General features: G+C 37.0%; 1 protein-coding gene and 1 long non-coding RNA gene across 6 annotated transcripts in view; both read right to left on the bottom strand.

Moving 5' to 3' along the window:
- The window catches only part of DIAPH2 (diaphanous related formin 2), an 860940-nt gene that overhangs the window by 115127 nt on the left and 718299 nt on the right, over positions 1-27514 (bottom strand). The window lies entirely within an intron of this gene.
- LOC309620837 lies at positions 18633-26268 on the bottom strand. Its single transcript, XR_014239685.1, has 2 exons — positions 19792-26268; positions 18633-19760 (listed from the first exon to the last, which is right to left on the bottom strand). It is a non-coding gene; the product is annotated as an uncharacterized lncRNA (long non-coding RNA).

Below are 27514 nucleotides of genomic sequence, written 5' to 3'. Positions count from 1 at the left end.
ATATTGAAAAAAGAATAAAATTTGACAATTACCACCTCCATGAGCATATAACTGTGGAATAGAATTTTTGACTTTACTAGCAACAAGACTCACGAACTGAATACTGTAAGTGTATGCACGTCATGATTCTTTGGGGACAGTTACAGACTTGTGACAATACCAAAAGATGAATTCTCATGAAATGTTTTCTCCTGATAAGAAAGTTACGATGCACGCTAACTCTGGAAAACTCCACAAATGATTGACTAACTAGAAGAGTCACTCTTCCACTTATCAGTGACTTATGCCTGGAGAGCTGAGTTTTTGGTCATTTATGATGTAGCTGAGATGACGAGCTTTTTAGTATTTTTTTCATTAGAAACCTCATGAAGATCTGTAATTGGAAAAAGTACCAATTACCTTGGCATTAAATCTAAATTCTATAATAGTCCCTACACTTTATTTCAGTGGTCAAACACACACACAGAAATCAATGCGAGATTTCAATAAGACATTGATAGGAAAATATAATTTCACATGACAGTTGAAATCGAAATATACTTAAATTTGTAATTATTTAATTCACCTTCTGAACACTATAGAGATGATTCACTTGCATAACTTTTTCTTTCTAACACAATGGATTACTTAAACTGAAAAGGATATATATCTATATATATATATAGATAGATAGATAGATATGTTTTAACATCTTTATTGGATTATAATTGCTTTACAATGGTGTGTTAGTCTCTGCTGTATAACAAAGTGAATCAGCTATACGTATACATATATCCCCATATCCCCTGCCTCTTGCGTCTCCCTCGCACCCTCCCTCCTATCCCACCCTTCTAGGTGGTCACAAAGCCCTGAGCTGATCTCCCTGTTCGATGCGGCTGCTTCCCCCTAGCTATCTATTTTACATTTGGTAGTGTATATATGTCCATGTCACTCTCTCATTTCATCCCAGCTTACCCTTCCCCCTCCCCATATCCTCAAGTCCATTCTCTAGTAGGTCTGTGTCTTTATTCCCGTCTTGCCACTAGGTTCCTCATGACCTTTTTTTTTTTTTTCTTAGATTCCATATATATGTGTTAGCATACTATATTTGTTTTTCTCTTTCTGACTTACTTCACTCTGTATGACAGACTCTAACTCCATCCACCTCACTACAAATAACTCAATTTCATTTCTATTTATGGCTGAGTAATATTCCATTGTATATATGTGCCACATCTTCTTTATCCATTCATCTGTCAATGGACACTTAGGCTGCTTCCATGTCCTGGCTATTGTAAATAGAGCTGCAATGAACATTGTGGTACATGACTCTTCTTGAATTATGGTTTTCTCAGGGTATATGCCCAGTAGTGGGATTGCTGGGTCATATTGTAGTTCTATTTTTAGTTTTTTATAAAGTACTACTCATTCAATCAAAATAAATTAATTCTACAGCCCAGGTTTTTTTGAAGTCATATCTCATAGTACAAGTTCTGTACAAAAGCACTTTTTAAGCTCTTAAATATTGGTTGAATTTCAGAATTTCAGTCCTCAGACCTAGGAGACATACAATTTAATTAAGATTAGGCAAGATGCAGGCATCGGCTGTACACAATGGTGACAGAGAGGAACTTTAGCTTAGAGTGTTTACGCGCTCACTATTACATTTCTATCACAAGCCCAAGCTGAACTTTGCCAGCTTACGCAAATCTTTAACTCAGGGGAGTGGCTGATGTGTAAACTTACACTTCTACAACACTAACGTGTTAAACCACTACTCCTCTTGACTCTGTGTGAAAAGTACAGCTATAGTTTTTAACCAAATCAAAACATCATAGTAAATTCTGGGTATTTATATAGTTCATGACTTAACCCAAAATTCGAACATGACTTTCTCTGTCTTTATGTTAATGTGTTGTGACTTATCTCCAGGTAGACTGAAATCAATGAGAAAATATGAACATTTCACTTAGAATGAAAGACTTAGGGACTTCCCTGGTGGCGCAATAGTTAGGAATCCGCCTGCCAATGCAGGGGACATGGGTTCGAGCCCTGGTCCGGGAAGATCCCACATGCCATGGAGCAACTAAGCCCGCGCGCCACAACTAATGAGCCTGCGCTCTAGAGCCTGTGAGCCACAACTACTGAAGCCTGTGCGCCTAGAGCCCGTGCTCCACAACAAGAGTAGCCACCGCAACGAGAAGCCTGCACACCACAGTGAGGAGTAGCCCCCGCTCGCCACAACTAGAGAAAGCCCGTGCGCAGCAACAAAGACCCAACGCGGCCAAAAATAAATAAATAAATAAATAAATAAAATTTAAAAAAAAGAAAAAGACTTAGATGACAGGAAATTTCTTAAGTATTAATGTACTGGGTTCTAACAACACAAAGTAAAGCTGCAATTGAGCTGAATTTTACATGGAATATGGTGCACGTAGGTGGATTTCTAACGTCTTCCTGATGACTCATGTACAGTGCTTTATTGTTTTAAATGGGTCATGTTGTTCACTCCGGAATACTAATGCTATTTTGTGATCAATTCAGGAAGCCCTACAACCTTTCCCTAAATTACTGAGAGATGCAGCTTGACAACTGTATTTACTTAGCTAGCACAATAATTAGAATCTAAAACTTTCATTTCAAGATGGCATATCACCTACCTATATAGCTCTGCCAATAAGCCATTTTCTTGGCAAAGAACCGATTGATGGTTCATTCTTAACATGCTTGGAGAAAGACATTAATAAGATAACCCATGCCTTTTTTCACTCTTTAATATCTACGGATAATCTCTAGTTCAGATGACTCTAAGTAGCTAAACACGAATAAAAAAGAACACCTTTCTGGCTCATTAAGGCAGGTGCTCAAGCTGTCATTAGCATTACTTCTCTGCAAATGCAGTATGGGATATGCAGTAGGCCTTGTCTGCTGCAGAAACTAATGGCACAAAGCTACCTTTTGACAGCAGGACTAAATTTACATACTTTACATATTCAGTGAGTAAAGAATAATTTACATTATTAAATGTAAATTATGTTTGGGGGATTTCCCCCTCCCCCATTTGAAATATACCTATGCACATCGCAGGCCTAGTCACCCACGACTGCATACTAAACGAATTAATTGTGCCAAAGCCAAAGGGGGCCTTTTCTCCTTATTTAATCCTACTCATTTTCTAGAGCGCAACTGTAAACTATGCCTCCAAAGCAAGTCAGGCCTGAAAAGATGAGATGCTCTGGTTTTCATCCTCAGACCTGCTAGGCTGACTACCCGTCAGATAAGGTTGAAGGCAGGATTATGCCTTGAAATGCTGACAAATCACAGATTTTTATCACTAAATCAAACCTGTTGGGTTTAAACTCTGTGAACTTTAATGATTTCATATTTAATTAAAAGAACGAGATTAAACCCAAAGTGGAGGGGTGAGGGTTCTGGCAAAAGAGAATCAGGGAGTTGTTGGGGATGAGGCTTCATTTTCACAAATCAAATTTCTCATTTGTAGTAAAGCAAGGTTTCCATATAGAGGAGATTCCAGGAATCACTGGGCTGTACAATACTGGAGGTTATTTAGTCTATCCCAGAATGATAATCATCTACCCTGTTCTTAAAAATCTCCACAGGAAGAGGTTCTGCATGTGTTGAGAAGGTTTCCAGCTGCTAAGGGCACAATGTCAGTTTACTGGAGATGGAGAAAATAAAAAATTGTACTTCAGCAAGTAAAAGGCAAGAATGATCTGTGCTCCAAAGGTTGCTTTTATTGTTTTTTTTTTTGTTTTAATGTAAGGTAAGACAACATAATTACCAATCCTTTCAGAGTATCTTGTTTCATAATGGAAGAGTTATAAGATATTGAATTATTTAACCAGTGAGTACTCACTGACGGTCTACTCCAGCACTTGGCACACTTTCTCTGTAAAGGGCCAGGTAGGAAGTACTTTAGGCTTTGTGGGCTATAGGGTCTCTGTCACAACTGTTCATCTCTACTGTTGTAGCCCCAAAGCAGCCATAGACAATAGATAAATGAATGAACATGGCTATAGCTCAGAAAACTTTATTCTTCTTCTTGCTATTGTTTTCAACCATTTACAAATGTAAAACTCATCCTTAGATTTGGGGCCAGATTTGCCCTGTAGGCCAAAGTCTGTCAACTCCTGGTCTAGTCTATATTTAAATCATTATGTAGGGGAGAGAAAATAGTGTCAAACATGGCCACTTTTCATAATGGTTGGAGAAACAAGGATAAAAATATTAAAAGACTGGCTAATAATACAGTAAAGGGCTAAAGCATGTAGGACAGCCCATGTGGGCTAAAAGAACAGGGGTGAGGGGGACATGACCCTGTGACAGCTAGAACAGTCAGAACGGGACTCATGTATCGACTAATTGTACCAGAAAGAACTAGCTGGATTAATACAGATGGAGAAGAGAAGAAAAGATAACTCCAGGTGAGAGAAATAATATGAACCAAGATAGAGGAACATGAATTAGCAGGATTCATTTATGGAGAAGTAGAAGAAAGGCCTAACGAAGTAGTATCGATTGGAGAAATTCATTCGCTCATTCAATAGATAATTTTTGATCACTTCTGTGTCAAGCATTTTGCTAATACTAGAGATACTGTGATGAGGAAGACACAATTCCTACCTTCCAACTGCTCGCAGTCTCGTTAAATGGACGAATAAGAAGTTACAATACAGGATAGGATATGAGATAGAACACTTAAACTGAAGAGGAAAGCTATCTGAAAACAACTGTGACAATTTTAAAACTTATGTCAATCCTCAACATCTCATTCATTTACACTTAAGGTAGAGATCTGTGATTTAAACCATAAAGGGAATCCAAATGCAAAATAAAAATCTCTTTGTGACCCACCCAAGGCCTGATCAGTTAAGTGTTCACACCTTACTTCCTCTCCTAGAGAAATGGCAAAATCACGGAAACTTCCTATGAGTAATTTCCAGGGACCCTTTGAAGATTATAATTTTCAAAGGGATTATTATTTTATTGGCTTAATTCACTGGAACTGGACATTGTGTCATTAGCCCTAACAATGGAAGCCTTTTCAGCAGTGAAGTAAATTACTATGGAAAAGCCTGAAGTGTTTTTCACCAGAGATCTTTAAGAAAAGGATTTATATCCACCTGCATGAGATGACTCAGGATCACTAATGCCTAGAGCACAGCATGAATTTTCAACTCTATAATTGAAAACTCTTAAAAGTATTCCAATGACTATTTCCACAAATTAATCACTCAATTCTTTAAAAATGTAGTGGTGTTACTAGCCTTATTCAAGGCCAGAACTAAAAATTCAGCTACAAGTGTTCCTAGGAGTATGACTGAAGAAAATCTGAGCGATCTCATAAAGCTTTTGCATGAGCCCTCAAGTGAAAGGCAACGTTGCAAGGAAACAGCAGAGCGTGTGGTTTGGAATTAGACAAACCAGACAAACTAGACAAATTAGAACTGGTGTTCAGATTCTTATTCAACTGCTCACTAGCTGTGACCTTGGCCAAGCTACTTCTCTAATCCTCTATTCCTTCTCCTGTAAACTTGAGAAAATAAAACCTAACATTCCAGAATGTTGTGAAGATGTAGTGAGATGGTTACTAATACAGTGCCTTTGCAGAAAGAAAAGGGGACTGGGTAGAATGAACAGCTTGTTTTGCCATTTGATTATCTTGAAAAGTCACGTTGTACAATCATCCCATCTTGTTTAAAACAACTCTTAGGCCAGTAGCCGATCTTGGATTAGCCCTTGTTGTGCAAGGATGATTTACCATTGTAGAAAAGAAGAAATAAAAAGTCTTTGAAATATGCAAAAAAAAAAAAAAAGATAAGTGTTATACTGTTCCTGGAACACTGAATAAGACAAAATGATGAACAGTACATTTATAATACTGGCTCAGGATAAAAATGAGATTATAGATTAGACACAAATCACATTTTTATTTCATTGGTTATTATGCAGTTCATGATGAATGTGTTACACAATAAAGGAACAAACTGGTTATTGCCAGCATTCCATCCCAAGCTGCATTCTTGCTTCTTTCTTTGGAAAGTAGTAAGTTAATGAATAGATGCTATTTTCTATGATACGGATGTCCTTCACTATTAGAATCTATTGAATTCAGCAATGAATGCATATTCATGAATGTGCACTCTTCTCAAAACAGGGATTTAGACAGTCTACTCCATTAAACATAAGTTTATTTTTCTTCCAGGTGTCAGCCAGGGAATCAACATTTTGGTCAGTGGCCTTTTCTTGATGTTTGTCCTAATGGATGCCACCTGGAAATAAAATCAACTTATGTTTAATGGAATAGATTTTCTAACTCTCCGTTCTGAGAAGGCCATTGTTTCAGGAAGAAGTAATTAATTCTAAATATCAGAATTAAAACATAGATTCATAAACATAACTAGCTTAATTTGGTGTTGATTAAAACAAGAGTTAAACAAAAACTACATAATTTGCATTTTATTATTTATTCACATTATATTGATGATGTTAATAATTAGAGCCTGCATGCCATCATCCACTTGTCTTTTTCTTAGGTGAACTGTTTATTTTGCTAATCCTACTGGGGTTTCTTGCATATTTGATGAGGCCAACTGTGTCACCCATCAGTCTGTTCGAGTTACAACAGGTATACACAACAGATTACCTTTGTGTTGATCTAGCAATCAAAACTCCCGATCACCTAAATGGTTAATAAATATTAGCTAATGTGTTAGTGTTAAATAAAATGTGTACATAAAACCTAACAAACTGCATATTCAAACTGCATATTCTTGGTTTCCTTTACAAGTAATGATTCATTTTTAAAAAGCCCTTTGAAGTATTCTATTCATGCTCAAGCAATAGATATACCAAAGTCAAACTTAAATAATATAGGCTTGCTAAATAGAAAACAATACACCTTGACGATATGGATGAAACACAAGAAATAATTTTGCTAAATTTTGTTAGACCAAAAGGAATGGGGAATGGGGTGGTGAAGACCATATATATGCTAGATTCACACAGTAGTTTCTGTTTTGGGTGTTCAGTTAAGACCAATCAACATCTGAGCACCTTCTGTGCTTCCATCGCTGTGGTAAGATACTGGGGCTAACGGATATGGCATAAGTTCCTATCTCCTTACAGTCTTGTGTACTTTGAGAACCATCCTACTCTATTCACTCTAGGTGACGATGATGATTACAAAGAGGACAGTGGCAGCCATGCTCATAAGTGACTGTGGCCAGAGGCTGACATTTGGAACATTATAATGGCCTAAAAAAAAAAGTCTACTCCTTGGTGTGGACAATGTGACGGCCGTAGGGATACAATGTGGAAAAATCCTAAGTGGGAAATTTTTGCTTCTATTTATTTTTAAAAAAGTATTCTCCTGCCAGCTTGATCTGACTGACAGCTCTTACAGACTGACCTAATGAACCTTCAGCCTGGGAGCCTTTGCACATTCCCTGATAAGCAGTGAACTCAGGTTTTACTGTAGGCATCATCTCCTAAGCCCCACTGATCTGACTAAAGTGGCACGGCCTCCAAATACCACCACAAATAGTTAGTGAAGGCCAATCCCAGCAGAAGTGTTGTCCAACTGATTTTTCAGCTTTTCTAGTCCCTCTGCAAATCAGTTCAAATCACATTGTTCCAGGTTTAGATGAAGCATCTAATTGTATATCCCCATAGAAAATACATGTTCTCTGCTAGAATTTTCCAAAGGGGTAAATTATGACATATGAAAAGACCAGAGAGACACAAGGATATATGTAAATTACCTGCTTATTCCCCTGTAGACTGTGAAATATATTTTAAAGTTTAAAAAACTCTACCATTTATCTTATAGTTATTTTATTTTTCTGTTTCTTCCTTAGCTATTAGAGCCAGCTTATAAATGTACAACAGGGAAGATGAGGCATAAGGCCAGGACAGGAATGAGTCAGGACTGCGATTAACACCAAAAATGTGTCCTGTGCAAAGGGAGTCCCTGGGTCACCTTTAGAAGGAGTCTTCTATACTGCATATCTTAGGTATTAAAGTCTAATTCCACCAGTAAAGTGTGCAAACCAGTATACTACTCTATTAGACAGAAGGAAGACAGTGCATTGGTTTCAGATCTTTGTGCAACAACAACAAAAAGGAATTAGTCTAACTATTAGTAGTTTCCTAGAAATAACGAGTGACTTACCTTGGAATTAAATGAGGATCGTGGGACTTTAGGGTATGGAAGCTGTGATTAACATTTCAAACTTCGGAAACCACTTTTATGTTGGACTTTTCCTATGAGTTATTCTTAAATTAAGTAAATTGATTGCTCTAAATCTTAGATAAAGGGCGTGTTCATGGGATTATATTTAGATAGAATTCTAATTGTAGCTTTAAAATGGTCTTTCATTCCTCTTAGAAATTAGAATGACTAATCTAGACACTCATTTAAAAAAGAGGGAAATGAAGACATTTTAATCTATAGGAAAAGAGAAAAAATATACACAACACTTTTCTCAAATCACTTTTCACATACAGCATATTTAACCCAATGATTTTGAATGTCTGCAGAAATACATACAAACATATCTAACACACACACACGCGCACACACACATTTAAGCTACACAGCTGTCATGAAAAGACAGTGTCTAAGCACCAAAATGAAAGCAGGTACATCTATTTTGCTGAATTTCAACTACCCCATCTGGAGCTTCTGCCTGTATTTGCAGCACTGATTGTGTTTAACTATGGCAAAACAACAACAAAAACAACAACACACAAGAATTAGTTAAACTGTCTGGTTCAGGAGATCCATGGCAAGGTGTTCTTTTCCTTCTTCTCAAAGCTCTAAATTCATCTACTTAGTTTCCTGTGTGTACAAAGCACTTCAATCTATATTTTTTCTATGTGGGCATAAGAAAAAGTATACTGATCATGGGTCAGAGTAGCTGACCAAATTATTTTAAGTCTCATAACTGGCTAACTATGGATTGAACTGGGCATTTGTATTTTGTATACTTTCTTATAATTTTGATACTATAAGTCATGTGAATGATTTTTTAAATAACCTCCATGTGTTGGTAAATGAGATCTATCCTCATTAACGTTGTTGCTTTGGGAATTACAGAATCAAGTAATGATGGTGTGAAACATTTGTGAAGTGCCTCTTTGGGATATATTTAGAGTCAGCCTCACATTCTTCTGAATAGTCTCAATGACAGCAAATCTTTGATCTTTTGTAGTAGGTTTGAGTTTTGGAAAACAGATGAGTATTTCAGAGCCAAATAGAATAAATAAGCTGGGTAATTAAGCTGTGTAATACTGATGTTTGGTTAAAAGCTAGGTGCAACTATAAAGAAATGATACTGAATTTCTTCTTTAGCTCAAATCATGGCACTTTGAAGAACATTTATTGAGATAAATCAATTCTTGTTGGTTTGGTAATAAAAGCAATATATTCATTAAGATATAATAAACCCATAAATATATAGGTACATGTGCGTGTGCATGTGAGTGGTAGAATTCTAAAGCTAGACAGGATCATTTATCTTATAGATAAGGAAATGGAGGCCCAGCATTTTCTATTCTCCTAGTGAAGTAGCCAGCTTATAGCAAAGTGCTTATTAAATGGTAAAATATTATCTATGCAGCCAAAACAATGATCTATGGAGAAATACACAGTATGTTTGAAAACAGTATTAGTGCTAGGATGATGGGTATAACAAACAGACCATTTGCTTGCCCTTCCTATACTTCTTTTTTTTTTTGGTTAACTAAATTAACTTTTTTAAAAAAATTTATTTATTTATTTATTTATGGCTGTGTTGGGTCTTCGTTTCTGTGCAAGGGCTTTCTCTAGTTGCAGCAAGTGGGGGCCACTCTTCATCGCGGTGCGCGGGCCTCTCACTATCGCGGCCTCTCTTGTTGTGGAGCACAGGCTCCAGACGCGCAGGCTCAATAATTGTGGCTCACAGGCCTAGTTGCTCCGCGGCATGTGGGATCTTCCCAGACCAGGGCTCGAACCCGTGTCCCCTGCATTGGCAGGCAGATTCTCAACCACTGCGCCACCAGGGAAGCCCTGCTTCCTATACTTCTTGAAGCATCTGCTCTTCCAAACAGTCCCTGCAAGAGGCAGCCATCCTATGGACCCTGTGATCGTATCCCTCCCTGGTTGATTGTACACAGGTTGGACACCTGACTCAAGGGGAATAAATCCATAGGCTAGGCTGGGCCAGTTAGATTCTGTCACAAGAATCTGCACTCAAAGGGACCAATGTCACATAAAGATAGGCACTTGAAGAAAGGGTCACGCTGTATCACAGCTGTGGCAGTCATGTTCAAACAAAGGAAACCAATGAAGAAAACGAGGAGACAGAGATGAGTGAGACCATGGAAAGCCAGAGAAAGCAACTTATATTTCTAACTTGCCAGTTTTGGTTCCAGCCCAAGGCACACTGTGGTCTAACTGTTGTTTCCTGTCCTTGGATGTCCAAAAGGTCACCTATCATATCCTTGGAGAAATCCCCCTTCACTCAAGCTAGCTTGACTAGATTTCTCTTACTTTTAACTAAGCAAGCCCGGAGACAATGTGTTATTGGGCTACTATTCCCTCTTTTAGCTTTTTAATAAAAAAATTAAAAAAGCAATTTTTAAACTGTTCAAGGAATGGCTGAATGCCCAGAAAGATTAAAGTGATTCCCTCCAAGTCATTCACATAGTGGCAAGTTAGAAACCAGATCTCCGAACTCACCACACAGTACCTATCAGTAGAGTATGCCATTTAAGAGCATAGACCCTGGAGCTACATGACCTTGGGAATCTTACTTAACCTCTCCTTGCCTCAGTTTCCCCGTCTTTAAAAGGGGGTATAAGAATAGTACTTAATAAATAGGGTTGATGTGAGAAATTAGTTATCATATGACACAAGTAGTAATAGCTGATTGAACCTGGGTAGGAACCTGACCTAAAGGGCAGCCATCCTAGGCTCTTGTACAGAAAATATAGGAGGGGCTAGGTGCACCAAATAACATTCCTCACACAGGAATGTGGAATTGGGACCCAACAGTCTTTGTCAGGGGGTAGAAGGGGCAGTTAGACTGGGGTAAGTAAAGTCTCCCTCCAAGCGCAGGATAAGCAAAGTACTCCACTCCCCCCCGTCCCCAAAAAAAAGCCCATGAACTCATGCTGTGGAGGACCTGAGAACCACATTGAATATAAAACAAAGATCCCACTTCTGGGGACCTAGCTCTAGGTGTACAACATTTTCTGTCCTCAATTCCCTTGAGCCTCTCTGTATCTCTTCAATAAATACTCAGTTTAAATAGTTTTTTGTTCCTTGAAATCAAAAGAGACAAAATTAAGTAAAATACTTATTAATATTAGCTTACCTTTTAGTATGAACATTAAAAGTAATGACATACACAGGGCATAGGCGGTCAGGGATGGCCCATATGCTTTCCATCTCAAACATGTTTTTCCGGTGTTCTCGCACTGTTTTCCAGCATCGTCAACACAATACCCGCATTTCTCTCTTTCTGGGTAAAAGTACTTTATCACCATCTTATCACCAGGAACTAAATGGCACAGGTCTTAAGAATGAGTAATTAATTATTCTATATCCATTTAGAGTCATTGGATTCATTTTGTTTAACATGATAGAGAATAGTTTAAGCCTACATTCTTCCAATTAAAATGTGAAAATGTTCCTTACTGAGACCAAACTCTAGCGTATGTTCTATAATTAGCACCCTGAAAATAATTTTTAAAACAGCAAACCAGCAACCTGAGCACAAACCAGAAGAAAAACAAGACGACTGCAAATTGTAAACAACTTCAGATGATTTATAGGGAGAGAATTCTACAAAGCTTCCTTAATGTCAGGATATAAACAGTTTTTAGTGCTATTTAGTTAAATGATAATTATAAAACTCATTGAACTGAATGTGAATTAGGATTGTCAGACAAATGCTTGTAAGGGGTTAATTAATTCATATGAACCGCACAGCTCAGCTGAAAATGGGCTCATTATTCTAAACCACCAACTTTGTTTCTTAGTACTGTCCTTTCTCCATCAGATTCACCCTGTTACACCCCCATCCCCAGTAGCAAATGTCAGGAGACAGAAATATTTAAAAGGAAATGTGAGCTAAAGGCATTTTACAAGGGTACATCGGGGGGTACAAAGATGTCTGCTGGAACACTGAAATGGAAAGATCATTTATTAGTACACCATGGTTCATAACATCCCAAAGCGTTCAATATTTTCATTACACACACAAACAGACCCCCCTCCTCCCTTTCAAACGCCTCATTACAGCTAAGCCTGGAGCTCTTTTCTTAAAAAGTTTTCCTCTGAAATTATTAATAATTTGAAGTTCCCTACAGGCCAAGAGTATTATTACAGTCAAAATGCATCAATATGTATATATACTTATATATTCTCTTTTATGCTATTTTAAATAACAAAGTATTTAGTGGGAACAGTAAAGAATTTTAAGCTATATACAGAAAAGCCTAGAGGAAGATGGCAATATCCCAGGCTCTAAGGCAATGGCTCTTGAAGCTTATTAGGTGGCTATAGGAGACTGTAATAGGATTATGAGTTTTGGTTTAGCCTGTCCATCATTTCAAAATCCCCGTAACTAAAGGGAATATCTTCATAGGGGTCTCAGTTTAATATTGAAGCTGCCTTTTTTAATTCTTCCTATTTTATAATGCTGAGTGCTAATTAGTTCCATCCACTTTCTACAGGCTTGTCAATAAGGCAACTTGGAAGCCAAGAACCTGCTGAATTATGGATTAACCAGTTCTGTGACAGCGTGTTCAAGCAACCTAGTTAGCTACTCCAAAGCATAATGTTATCATGGGTACAGGAGAGCACAAAACACTCTTTTGTTATTCTCTGCTTAAAAGCAGAAAAATAACTCCCTACAAGTAAACTGCTTATTCCGGATGTGTTAATGAACATTTTGGATATGTAAACTAAAATAAATAACATTTATTTTCATGTGCGTCTGACATCGCCTATCACATTCACAACATCCACAATGTCTGCTACAGAAAATGACAAAGTAGTCTTAAAATTTTTTTTTGCACATACCAGGCAAACAAATTTTAAAGGCAGCAAAGATTGGGAGATTGAATCTGACTAGCATGAGTTCTCTCGTCTACCCTCACTTTTATTGAACCTTCATCCTAACCCCCCTGAGCCTTCCCATCACTTTCCTACTTTTGGCATTTCAATCGACTCCTTTCTTCTGCAGCTAGACTCTAGAATCAGTCCCTTAGTATCATAAATTCTAGAGTGAGAAGGGATGTTAGAGATAAACTGATGTAGCTCTCTCATTTCACAAGGGAATTAACTGAGATCCAAAGGTCAAGTGACCTATTCGAGGGTCATACAAGCTAGGTGATTGTAGAGGTGAAAAATGAACCAAAGTCTCCTGATTCCCTGTTCAATGCTCCTTCACTTCTACATCATAACCATCCCACTCTGGCCTCACTAGGCTACTGAGCTACTCCTCCAATAACCTGGTATCCCTCTCCCCAGACATTCCTTTCCTTAGGCTCCAGGAATCGAGCTATGATAGAGTAAGGACAAAACTCAACTTGGCTGTATCTACTCTGTGTTCCCCGGCTTACTCCCCAAGTGTGTCCAAACTCCCCTTGTGTCCACAGGCTTCCAACTCTACCTTCCTTTCCTCATTCCTAAAGGATGATCTTGATTTCTACCTTGTTGTCTGAATGAGTCTGTCTCCCAAAAGTTTCACCATCTGCTTTCACCTAGACATCATTATCTTCTCTGCTGTCCATCTTCGTGGTAGAAACAGCTCTCCTTTTCTTGCCTCCTAAAGGTTAACACTCCTACATTTATTTCCTTCCTCCTGAGCACCTTCCATCTCTCCTTCTTAACTGCTGCCATTTCTTTAAACCCAAACTAATAAAAATAATTGATAATAACGAATAATGCAGTAATAACAACTAGCTAGTATATACCAAGTGCTTATTATGTACTAGGCATCATTTTAGGTACTTTGCAAGTATTAATTCATTTAGCCCTCATAATAACCTATGAGGTAGGTATTACTATCATGCTCATTTTATAGATAACGAAACTGTAATACAGAGTGCTTAAGTAACTTGCCCAAGATACACAACTAGGAAGCAGCAATGCTAGGATCTGAACCCAGAGAGCTCAGCTCCAGATTCTGTGCTCCGAATCATCACACTGCCTCTATAGTATGTATCTCATCTATACCATCACTTATTACCTCCATTACGTTGGGCAACTTACTGAACTTCTTGGAGACTCAGTTTCCTTATATGTAAAATGAGAATAATATTGCTAATCTTGTAGGACTGATATGAGGATTAAGTGAACCAGAGAATATATGTAATCCACCATGCCTGGCATATACGAAGCATTCAGTAAATAAGAGTTAATTTAATAGTGATGACATTAATAGTAATAAGAACCAAGCCTCGATTTTACTAAAAAAAAATTCAGATATTTCTCCCAGAGGGAGACAAGCTTTATTATGTGTTTAAGAACTGCTTACCAAGGACTATTCTAAGCACTTGACCAGTGTTAACTCATTTAGTCCTCAAAACAACCATCAGGTGAATCCTACTATCATTTCCATTTTATATATGAGAAAACTGAGACACAGAAGCAATTAACTTCTCCAAGGTCACAAAGCTAGAAAGGGGCAGAACCAAGATTTGGACCCAAGCAGTCTAACTCCAGAGACTATGATAGGCAGATTTCAATGTAACAGTTTGTAGCAGGAGGGCAAACTTGAGATACCCATGTCCTGGTAGAATAGCATAGACACATACAGCCACGGTAAGTATGTAAAGGTACCATCTAGTGTAGTTCCCCAAACTTGTCAACTCAAGAGAATTACCTGGAGATTAAAAAAAAACCAGAATCATGGACCCCATTCCATACCTACTAAGTCAGACTCTGGGAATGGTGACCAGTAGTAGTTAATAGAGGAGCAAATCAGAATCACTTAGGAATCTTTTTCAAAATCCCCATGCCTAGGACCCACCCCTGGAGATTCTGCTTCAGCATATTCATGGTGGTTCCCAGACCTCACTTGTTACCTTTGGGGGACGTTAGGGAGCCAACAAACCATTTTGAAAACAAACCATTTGTAAATAAAGGGAAAAACAAGCATTTATCCTGCCTTCTCTGTACAAAATATACTTCGATGTAACCAAATGGCTGATGAGGGGACACTGCTCTTTATAGAAGTATTCCAAATAATAAAAAAGGAGGGAAAGATAGAATATCACTCTTTTGAATTCATGGATCTAGGCAATGGTTGTCAATAGCTGCCAATATAAGAAGAGCCAACCAGCCATCATGTGCTCCATTATAAAATGACACACCTATAACTACAAGGAGGTCTTGCCCAAAATATGGAACCTGAATCTGATCAAGCTTTTATATCTAAGTTTATAGGAAATGTATGGAGTGGGTGGGGTGGGGGGCAGGCAAGGATATATGTAAATGACACCACTGGGATGCAATAAGCAAACTACAAACTCTGTCAGATAAATGATCTGGTTGCTTCAGCAAAAACAATTTTGAGAATTATAGTTAAAAAACTTATAATTAAAGTATAATTATAAAAATTATAATTAAAGTATAATTATACAAATTATAATTAAATTAAAATTATAATGTTAAAAAAGAGAGAGAAAGAGAGATGTAGTAGCCAGCCTCCAAGATGACTGCCCAATTATCCTCACCCTTTGGTGTTCACGTTCTAGTGTATTTCTCTCTCACATTGTTTCTGGGTTGGTCTGTATGACTAATTGAATATGCCAGAAGTGCTGTTATGTCATTTCCAAGGTTAGGATATAGAAAGTACTGCGGCTTCCTCTTTGCTCTCTCTTAGATCAGTCACTCTTGGGGAAGCCAGCTGCCATGTTGTGAAGAGACGCAAGATGCCCTACAGAGAGGCCCACACGGTGAAGATGTGAGCTTGAAAGCCCATTCTCCAGCCTCAGTCAAGCCCACAGACTATTGCAGCCCTGGCGAACATCCTGACTGTCACTTCATGAGAGACAATGAGACAGACTCACTCAGCTAAGCTGCTCTCAAGTTCCTGACACAGAAACTTTGAGATAATAAATATTTGTTATTTTAAGCTGCTAAGTTTTGAGGATAATTTATGTAGCAACTGATAACTAATACAAGAGGGATCTCACAGTTTTTTTTAAAAATTTAATTTTTTTATACAGCAGGTTCTTATTAGTTATCTATTTTATACATATTAGTGTATATGGGATGAATTGGGGGGATCTCAGAGTTTAAAAGAACAATAATAATAAATAGAACTTATTTAGTTCCTGATTCAAACAGGAAAGGGGAGGAGTAGTAGACAATCAACAAAATGTGAAAACTAGATATTTGTTACTAAGGAACCTTTTTTTTTTTGGATACATGCACCCCAATGTTCATAGCAGCACTATTTACAATAGCTGAGACATGGAAGCAACCTAAGAGTCCACCGACAGATGAATGGATAAAGATGTAGTGTATATGTATGTGTGTGTATACACACACACACACGCACACACAATGGAATATTACTCAGTCATAAAAAAAGAATGAAATAATGACATTTTCAGCAACATGGATGGACCTAGACATGATCATACTAAGTGAAGTAAGTCAGACAGAGAAAGACAAATACCATATGATATCACTTATATGTGGAAACTTAAAAAATGGTACAAATGAACTTATTTACAAAACAGAAACAGACTCAGACATAGACAACAAACTTATGGTTACCAAAGGGGAAAGGGAGGGGGGAGAGATAAAACAGGAGTTTGGGATTAGCAGATATGACTACTATATATAAAATAGATAAACAACAAAGATATACTGTATAGCACAGGGAATTATATTAAACATCTTTTAATAAACCATAACAGAAAAGAATCTGAAAAGAATATATATATGTATATGTATATATATATGTATTTCTCTCTATATATACATATATACATACATATACATATACACACACATCTATATATATATATATCTGAATCACTTTGCTGTACACCAGAAATTAACACATTGTAAATCAACTATACTTAAATTAAAAAAAAAAATTAAAGAACCCTTTTTTTGGGGGATAAGGCATGATAATATTATTTGGTTATGTTAAAAATAATCCTTATATTTTGTGGATAGATATGGAAATGTTTACAGATAAAAATTAAAAAGTAATGTCTAGGATCTGCTTGAGAATATCCAAGAGTGGGAGTATAGATGGAACAAGATTCAAGAGGAGCTGATCATTGTTGAAGCTGGGTGCTGAGTTCATTATATTATTCTATTTGGTACGTATTTGAAAATTTCAAAATAAAGAGTAAGGGGGAAAAAAAAGGACTGGCTGGCCACCAAGGCGCCATATCAGATGAAGCAATTCCAGCTAAACCACCGAATATGGAGAGGCAATTTCCCAATCCATACCTTGTACATACATACATATATATATATATATGTGGAGGAGGTAAGAGCAGTGAGATGAGGAGCATAATGTGGGCCCCGGGAAGGGGGACTGAGGGAAAATGAGGGAACTTGGAAGATTAGGTCATTTCCTAAGATTGACGGGTGTGAGTTTCAGTTTGCAGGATTGGGGAGAGTATAGCAAATCTGAAAAAGCCACCAATGCTTGTGACTCAGTGAATAACGAATGAGGAGACTGCTAAGCAGTAATGAAGACTCAATTAATGCTACAAGCATACTGCATACATAAAAAATGAAGATAATATTTGAGATTCTTCCACAGGGGCCATGAATTCATTTTTAGTATTTATTTTGTTTTGTTATTGTTGTTTGATTTGTATCTTTAGGAGGAGAGGATTGAGTAGCAACTGTGCTTCAATTGTAACACGACTAGCAGAGAGATATGATTCTAAATACTATATTCTGTATGTTGTATATGTTTTCCCCAGGAAACTTTCCAAATAGCTTGAATAATTTATGGTTTGATTTGAATACTCTGCAATAGTTTGGAAATATGTAAATATTTCGTCTCTTACTTTGTGAAAGTCTGAAAAAGCAAGGGTCAACCAGCAAAGGCAAAATCAAACAGTAAAAACCTCATATTTGAGAAAAGAAGATATGTTTTAACATCTAACTGGGCCATTTACAAAAGAATAAAGACAATCACTGAAACATTTGTTCCCATGGCCATCTGAGAATAATCCCTCAATAAGTAACTATGGACACTTAGGAAAAGAAGCTTAGATATAATAATACTGCATAATTTAATAGGACAAATAGCTGTAGAGCAATTTCATTTTAAAATAGAAAAAAACTAAAATGATATCTCAGCTATCCAGAAACTTCAGAAAATGCGTTGGTCTGGATAGCTGAGGGTTTATAAATTTTAAATAGCAACGTTTTTTTAGCTTAGCTCTTTTGTATAGAAATGTTTTGAAGATGTATTATACACTTTGCTGCCTTCATAAAGGGAATCTACTAAAAATACATCTTTGCTGATTCACATAATTACCATGAACATCAAAGACTGTGCTGCGCTCTAAATCCACCAAGGTCCTCAGGGCGTACTTGAGGTATGTCTATTTGTTTCTTTAAATACACCAGAACTACTCTGTGCTTAAAGTTCTTTTTCATCTTAAAAATTTCATGTTTAAATTATTATTTTATTAAATCCAATGATATAATCAGCACATGGTCACGACAGAACATTTTGAAAAGTAGAAAGTAAAAATCACCCATAATACCATGACATAGCCACAAAGCCTGTTAATATTTTGACATATTTCATTCTGATTTCTTTTTAGAAACTATATACATATATTTTACTTAGCCGAGATCAATTATAACCAGTTTTGTATCCTGTGCTTTTGCTTTGTAAGATGTTACCTGCTTTGCGAATTAGTTCATCTCCTCTACTGGAGTCAGCATATTAGCTATCATTTCTTATTGCTGCCAGTGGGTCTTAACATAACCGTCCCTCTCCCAATCCTACTACGCTGTTTCCCAATTGCTGGGGGATGAAAAACCAGAAAACCCAATTTCACAGAACTGTGTCTAACAGAAGAATAAATAGATTTGAGCGAGGGACTGGGAAAGCTGTCTTCAGATCAAAGTCCATGTGCTATTGTTTAGGGACTTGATCACATTCCTTTTGCCTATTCAGAGATCTTTTTGTTTTTGATTACTTTCAGGCTTATGGCCATGTTTTGAAGAGACAGATGCCATTTCCAGGTAGGCATGATTGCTGGAATCGCTGAATTTCAGAGAAGTGAAGTGTTACTGTACTGCAATGCCAATTAATACCATAAATTGAATGCATGAGTCTGATCTACCATCTTTCTGGTACACAGACAAGAAAGGACCCACTCCAATTCATTCTTGCTGAATAAGCAGCAACAATCTACATCATCTCTCTTCAGAAGAATGAATTGCTTACACATCTGTGTTCCTACACCACCATGTATTCACTTCAATATTAAATCATATTGTATTACACTAGGTGGAAGTAAAATGAACATTGTTTTGTAGATCAAAAATTGACAATTCATATGGCTCAAACTAATGGTTAATTTCATGTGTCTCTCTTGTCCACACTAGATAATAAGTACCCTTGGGGGAAGGTCCATCTTGCTGCCCTAAACATCTGGCTATAATAAATATTGAAAATATTTCTTTAAAGAATGTGAAAAATAGGTAGATTGATCTAGATTTGGATATCTAGATCGATCTATCTATCTATCTATCTATCTATCTATCTATCTATCTATCTATCTATCTAAAACCAGCAATTACAGGTTTTATGCTCTGATTTGATCCAGGTAAATGATGCTTTGTACCTGGTAAGTAATAAAGAATTCTCATTTCACTTCGTTTATTTTTTTTTAAGCTAATGCAGTGGATCAACTTTATTCCCCCTTCTAATTGCTTTTTTTTTTTTTTTTCTCTATTGCTTGGAGATGTTCTTCTCATAAGCCTTCTTCCCCCCCCCCCCCAGCTTTACTGAGATATAATCAACCTATAACATAACGTATGCTTCAGGTGTACAACACGATGATTTGACATACATATATATTGTGAAATGATCCATCACCTCACGTAGTTACCATTTTGTTGACGTTGTTGATATTTAGGATTTACTCCTTTAGCAACTCTCAAGTATACAATCCAGTATTGTTAACTGTAGTCACCATGCTGCACATTAGATCCCCAGAACTTATTTCATCTTCTAACTGAAAGTTTATACTCTTTGACCAACATCTCATTTCCCACACTCCCCGGCCCCTGGCAACCACTAATCTACACTCTTTTTCTATGAGTTCGCCTTTTTAATATTCCATGTGCAAGTGAGATCATACAGTATTTGTCATTCTCTGCCTGACTTATTTCACTTAGCATAATGTCCTCCATTTGGTCTGTAGTGTTATTCAAGTCCACTATTTCCTTATTGATTTTCTGTCTAGATGATCTATCCAATGTTGGAAGTGGGTATTGAAGTTCCCTAACATTACTGCATTGCTGTCTACTTCTCCCTTTAGTTGTTAATATTTGCTTTAAATATTTAGGTGCTCCAACGTTGGGTGCATATATATTCATAATTGTTATATTCTCTTGATGAATTGACACCTTTGTCACTATATAGTGACCTTCTTTGTTGCTTGTGACTGATTTGTTTATTTGTTTATCTGTATTCTCTTGAATTTCATTAAGTTTCTTTAAAATAATTATTCTGAATTTTTTGTCAGGCAATACATGGATCTCCATTTCTTTGAGGTCAGTTACTGGAGCTTTAATTAGTTTCCTCTGGTGATGTCATATTTGCCTGATTCTTCATGATCCATGTAGCCTTGCATTGGTGTCTGTACATTTAAAGGAGCAAACATTCCTTCTAGTTTTTACAGACGGGTTTCAGGAGGTAAGTACCTTTTCCTGTTGGTTCTCCAGGCTAAGTGGATTGTCTCTGGAATTGCAGTCCTGACGTGTTGGAGCTGGATCACAAGGCTATCGCTGCGTCTGCAGTTGGCAGGTGGGTGTGGATCCTGTGTGATCCCTGGGTGGACGGGATGGCCTCTAGGACCTTGCTCAGTAGGATGGTGCTGGGACAAGGGTCTGCTTCAGAATCCACACTTGGGTCCTCAGACAGTGTGTCTGTCACCAGGTATATGGATGGGTATGACTCCCACTAGGTCCCTGAGAGGGTTCCTGCTGGGTCACTGGGTGGGTCCCTAGGCAGGCAGGACTGGCTATGGACTAGGGTTGAGAAGTGTTAAAACCAAGTCCCAGGGCAGCTTAAGGGCCCACTGCCAGGACTGAGGTTTGTAGAACTGGCTCTGGAGGCTTGGATGGGTATGTCTTCTGCCAGGTGCCTGGGTCGGCTGGACTGCTCCCTGACCCCAGCAGGGAGGGGCTGGAGCCAGGTACAGGGTGATTTCAGGACCTCAAGAGGTGCAGATGGGAGTGTCTCTAACTGGGTTCCTGGACTGGCAGGACCGCTCACAAACTGCAGCTATGAGGGGTTGGAGCCCAGTTACAGGGCTGTTTCACAATTTCTAGTTGGACCGAGTTTGGCAGCCTTACCTCCAGGGGCTTCAGGACCACAGCTGAGAGAGGCTGGAGCTGGTTCACTGGCCAATTCCAGATAAAATAGATAATACATTTATTTAGATAACTTATTCATTCCACAGACCTTTACTGAGGACATATAATGTGCCAAGAACATAAACAAGCTTGGCCATTATTTATTATATGGGTGACAGAATACTTCAGAAGTCCATTTCCATTGTGTTTTGCATTTTATCTTTTTGAAAAAGAAACCAAACCATATTTTAGTCAGATGGTTCTAGAATACTAGCAAGGGGGCACTGACCAATTTGTAATTCTATAAGTGATGTTCTTCTTCATGTGGTATGGTTCCTTTTCACAGTCACATTATTTACCATCACAATCAAATATAATAGCACAAGAACCTCTAGAGAATAAGAGTTTTAAATAAGAATTATATTTGAGGGGACTTCCCTGGTGGCACAGAGGTTGAGAATCTGCCCGCCAATGCAGGGGACACGGGTTCCATCCCTGGTCCGGGAAGATCCCACATGATGCGGAGCAACTAAGCCCGCGTGCCACAACTACTGAACCTGCACTCTAGAGCCGGCAAACCACAACTACTGAGCCTGCGCACCTAGAGCCCATGCTCCACAACAAGAGAAGCCACCACAATGAGAAGCCCGCGTACCTCAACGAAGAGCAGCCCCTGCTTGCTGCAAATAGAGAAAGCCGCACGCAGCAACGAAGACCCAATGCAGCCAAAAATAAAATTAAAAATTAAAAAAAAAAAGAATTATATTTGAGAATAAGAATGCACCCACAGTCATTTCTCAGGATGGCCAAATTCTGGATGACCTCAGCAGGAAATCCTAGTATCACTTTTTACAGCATGCTGAATTTGTCATTTGAAGCCAACCTCTAGACACTGATAGCTTCTGTTCATAGATTTCATGAAAGCAAGTGGAAAGCTAAAATATTAATATCAATAGTACGTTTCTGCTTCTGACAGAGCTGTGATGGCTACGGCTCCTCTGATCATAAGACTTAAATATACATTTGTCTCCAGGAAGGGACACGTAGAATAACAATATGAAAATCTTTATGGTGATATTATTATGTATAAACAAGTTGTATCTCTTAGATGCATATTTGACTATATTGGCTTCTTTTTTTTTAGAAAGATATATTACTTTTGCAGTCCAGTTATAACTAAAATGTTTGAATATTCAGTGTATCAAAGCAAAATATTTAAAAAAATTTTTTCTAGATTGAAAAATAATCAGGGGAAAAAATGACTATTTTAACTCCTGGAGTTGCTTGTCCTTGATCCAAAATAATTTTTCTTTCCAAAATTTTACTGCACTAGAATAGGTTAGCCAGGAAAATAAAACACTTTCTATATTATAGATGTAGCCACAGAAGAATAAGTCTAAGGTTGAACTATGAAGGCCAGGGTACAGGCAATATTTCCATTGCTTTGTAAAGTTATAATAGTAGAAACATTAGATATCATTATAATTATTTAGAACCTGGAGTATGGAGAGATGGATTCTTTAAAATAAGGTTTGTTCTAATTGTTCCATTTAGAAAATATCAGACTTACCCTATATTGAAAGTCTGACAAGCAATGTAACTGGAAGTTCAATATACTATATTTACTGCGATTAATTAAATACCTCATAAATTCCGGCTTACATTGTATTTGTTCGTTACCTTAATCAATTAAAGATATAAATGAAACCAATAACATTTTACCTATTTTCATAATAATGACCAATCATAATAATCTGGCATCACATCTTCTTAACCATCAAATTACTACTCAAATATTACCAAAAGCTCCAGTTTCAGGGATGAATACTGGAAGATCTCTTCACCCAAAACAATGCTCCTCTTTTTAATATGATAACAGTTTTGTAGCTGAGTGCTATATGTCCTCACAGCCTTGAACTGTTCAAGAAGAGGCAGGTAATGTAGGTACAAGTCAGATCATACAGAGCCTTTCCAGCCACTGTAAAAATTTTGAATTTTCCTAACAGTAATGAGAAGCCACTGACATAAATGGTATTGATTTAATATAGTAATGATAGTAACCTTTGGACACTGTAAAGCTTTGTTCAAGCTTTAAATAAATATACTTTAAAAGTTTCAAAAAATTTCACATCTACCATCTCACTTTATCTTTTTATTAATTTCTATTTGCTTAACTATTTTTAAAAATTTAAGTATAGTTGATTTACAATGTTGTGTTAGTTTCAGGTATACAGCAAAGTGATTCAGTTATATATATATATAACTGAATAAATAAATATATATATATGTATTCTTTTTCAGATTCTTTTCCCTTATAGGTTATTATAAAACATTGAGTATAGTTCTCTGTGCTATACAGTAGGTCCTTGTTGGTTATCTATTTTATATATAGTAGTGTGTACCTGTTAATCCCAACCCCCTAGTTTATCCCCCCCCTTCCCCTTTGGTAACCATAAGTTTGTTTTGTACATCTGCTCGTCACTTTATCTTCATAGTCACTGTAGGAAATAAGCAAGGTATCCTCACTTGTGATTAACTTATGGATTAATTTATTAAAGTATGGACAATGTGCTATCATTATGAAGATTCCCCAAGTTTCAATGTCGAAACTTCCTCTTTTTTTGAGGGAGAGGGTGTTGAGTGGATTAGCCATGGTAGATTTTCTGAGAGGTTTTAACTTTTTTTTTTAATTACAAATTTTCCCTTCCTTCAAAAAAAAAAAAAGTAGACCATTTTAAAGGAGGCTTATCCTGTGACTTAAGGCTGTCACTCGAATGGGCAGTACATCCTAATGAATGGTGCTAATCGCATTAATATTCTATACTACCACATAAAAGCATAGCACAGAGATATGTTAATAAGAGATACAGGCTGTAGTTATAGCACTTCAGTAAACTGCGGGACATAAGAGTTCCCAGATGGAAAGAGAAGAAAGGAGACAATGTGGTTGAGGGATCAAGGCAGAAGCTGTGGGGAGGCAGGGGCTGCAGAATGAGAAAGTCTCAGACTTGAAATAGCCCAAGGAGAGAGTGGAAAACATGATAGAATGGCACCTAGTTCTTACTAGACACCAAAGGCGTTACATATGTACATGCAGACATACAACATAGCTTGTTTTACCAAGTATGATTTTCAAAGAGGCTTTTATAAATAAAACCCATCCTCCCCAGACCCACATACTTTAGAAGAAACTAACCAAGCTGCTTATCATTCTAAAGCTATTTTTTCAAGGGTCTTATAGGTTAAAAAATTGCACACATTTTAATTCATGGTACGCACAGACACCCCTTAGTTTTGAACCATTGTAAAAACTGAACTATATAACATGATTTTATAATATCTTTGAGGATTTTTACCTTTTGATACCCATGTGCAAATTCCACTAACATTAAGGTGCAGATGTATATGTGCTCACCAATGGATGTATATATCTAAGTTTTATTGAAATAAAAGGGTCCTATAGCCACTATTTATTTCCAGGCAATGTAGAATTTGAAGAATAGCATAAAAGTCTTTTTTTTTTTTTAAAGCCTAATGTTTATTTACTACCCTTCATCTAGATGCCACAGCACTCAAGAAACTTGAACTGATGTTCACACAATACATAATAATCACTTGATCCACCAAAAAAAAAAAAAAAAAAAAAAAAAGCAGCTGCTTTGTAGGCTTAACCATGCTACATAATGCTGAGGACAGAACATGATAAATACCATAGCCAATTGAATTGTATAAGCAATTTTAGTAAGTAGAATGTAAGACATACAGCACCATTCAATGCCGAGTATTTTCACAAGCAATGGTGAGAGGTTCTAACCCAGGGCATAATGGGTCCCTCTAAAGGGCACCATGGGGGGAGGAGGGGCTCATTCAGATATTGGTCCCCTTATCCTTTGTTCCTCTGACTACAGCTCTCACTCCTTGCTTGTCATCTGAGTGGGGATTTAGGCAGATGAAATTCTCTAGGATTATAATAGGAATTGTTTTGTTAAAAGCCTGGTAACCAATTGAAAATCCTACCTTCTCCCACCCCTCCCCAACAATCTTGCTTTGGAATGACCATCAGTTGTTTCACAAGATAAAATACATTTATATTGTGTCAAGTTGTTTACCTGCTAGTTAGCCAGGAAATATTATTTAGTTTTATTACTTTAATTACAAAATCATAAAATAAAATACATACGCAATAAAAACAGATTATGCAACAAATACCTGTTTTCAGATTGCCTTGGGACTGCTTATGGAGCGGTTTGGCCCAACGCAATGACTAAAACCAGATTTGAATGCTATTATAAACAGGCATAGGCTTTCCTTACATAACCCATATTTATATTTATCAATAAAAGCTGAGACTTAAGGCTTGCTGTAATAACTTTGTGGAGAAGGCAGGGCAAATTTATTATCTGTGATCCCTTCTTTATCTCCCCCTCTTTACATCTGGGACAACTCTGTAGTACTTAGGTGATATGACTAAATCTTATTAGTGGAGGGCTTTTCTATTTTAAGCACAAATCTGGCATTTAAAAATCCCAATGTAAAAAATTTACATATAAAATGTCAGGAAATTAAGCAAATTAAAAGATACTGTCAATAGCATGCAGTACTGTCAAAGGACTAATAACCCCAGTTAAATAGTATCAGGAATGGGTAGTAGATTTTTGAAAAGTAGATACCAAGGCAAGAGAGACATTTAATGTCAAAGCATAAAAGATATCTAGAGCACAATAGCTATTATACTGACCATCAGTCCTTTGATTATTATTTTATCATTTGTACAGTTGACACATAGGGGTACAAAGAGTAGTAAAAATCTATGAGGTTTGTAAATTACCAGCTTGTACCAGTGCTAACCATGAATCATAACCAGTGCTAGAATAAGGAAGATTCATTTCCAGCTTCACATATTTACATGTTTCAAGACTACCTTATTTAAGAAAATATAAACTACCAAAATTGTTAATATCATCTTTTCAAAGCAAGCTTATTTCTTTTTATTCCACAACTTGATTTTTCCTTCCATGAATGTTTAAGCGGCAGGCAGTCAGTAATATAAATTACTCATGTGAATTCTGTTTCAATTAGCCTAAGAAGAATCATAAATGTGAGAAAAAAGAATTTTTAAGTTTGTTAGTTAAGAAAGAAAAAAACATTTTAACCATAACAAAATATTAATTCCCTTGCTCTTCTGATGCAGAATCTTGACATTATCAAAGGAGTTAGAAGAGTAGAACACTTTAGAGTACTTATTGAATTTCTCACTTTAATAATGAAGATATGGTTCCATGTAATCTACAATTAATTTAAAGGTAGTGAAAAAGAAGTAGTATTCTACTATCTCTGTTTTGTTCTCTCCCACTCAAATTTAACAAGTGGTAGGAGCTTTCAGAACAGCATGCACAAAAGATTCAAATTAGATGTCAAAGTTGAATGTCAAGTTTGCTTCCTTCTATTATTTGAAAGGGATTTAACTAATTTGTTTGATAACCTATTTTTCTAATTTTTTTAAGAAAATTATCTTCTTCTCAATAAAACTTAAAGCTCTAGAAAGTGAACTTCAAAAGCAGTGACCATGTCATAAACAGTATGATATTCACATTGAAAACAAAATGACAAGTGGGTGGGAAAGTGGCGGAATCACATAAAAGAAATGCTTTGGAGGAAGGGGAATAAACAAGGCAACCTTAGCAAAGTTCTCTCATTCTCTGCCCCAAATGCAAGTCAAATGGGACCTTTTCACTTGGCAGCAATGTTGTCCTATGACTGAAGCACCGTGAAAATGTACCAGGGGTTTGTTTTCATTTTAGCTGCATTTCTGACGTTTTATGGGCTGTGGAGATGTTCCCCGTATCACATACATAGGTAATGCACTGTGCGTCATCTCTAAAAATCACGTTATTATGACTGTGTTCAGAGAGTTCTTGCTTTGGGTTATTT

Source organism: Balaenoptera borealis (assembly GCF_965194805.1).
Source record: "Balaenoptera borealis genome assembly, chromosome: X".
NCBI classification, from domain to species: Eukaryota; Metazoa; Chordata; class Mammalia; order Artiodactyla; family Balaenopteridae; genus Balaenoptera; species Balaenoptera borealis.
The sequence above is the reverse complement of the archived record's forward strand: the minus strand, read 5'-3'. Positions and strand labels throughout refer to the sequence as shown.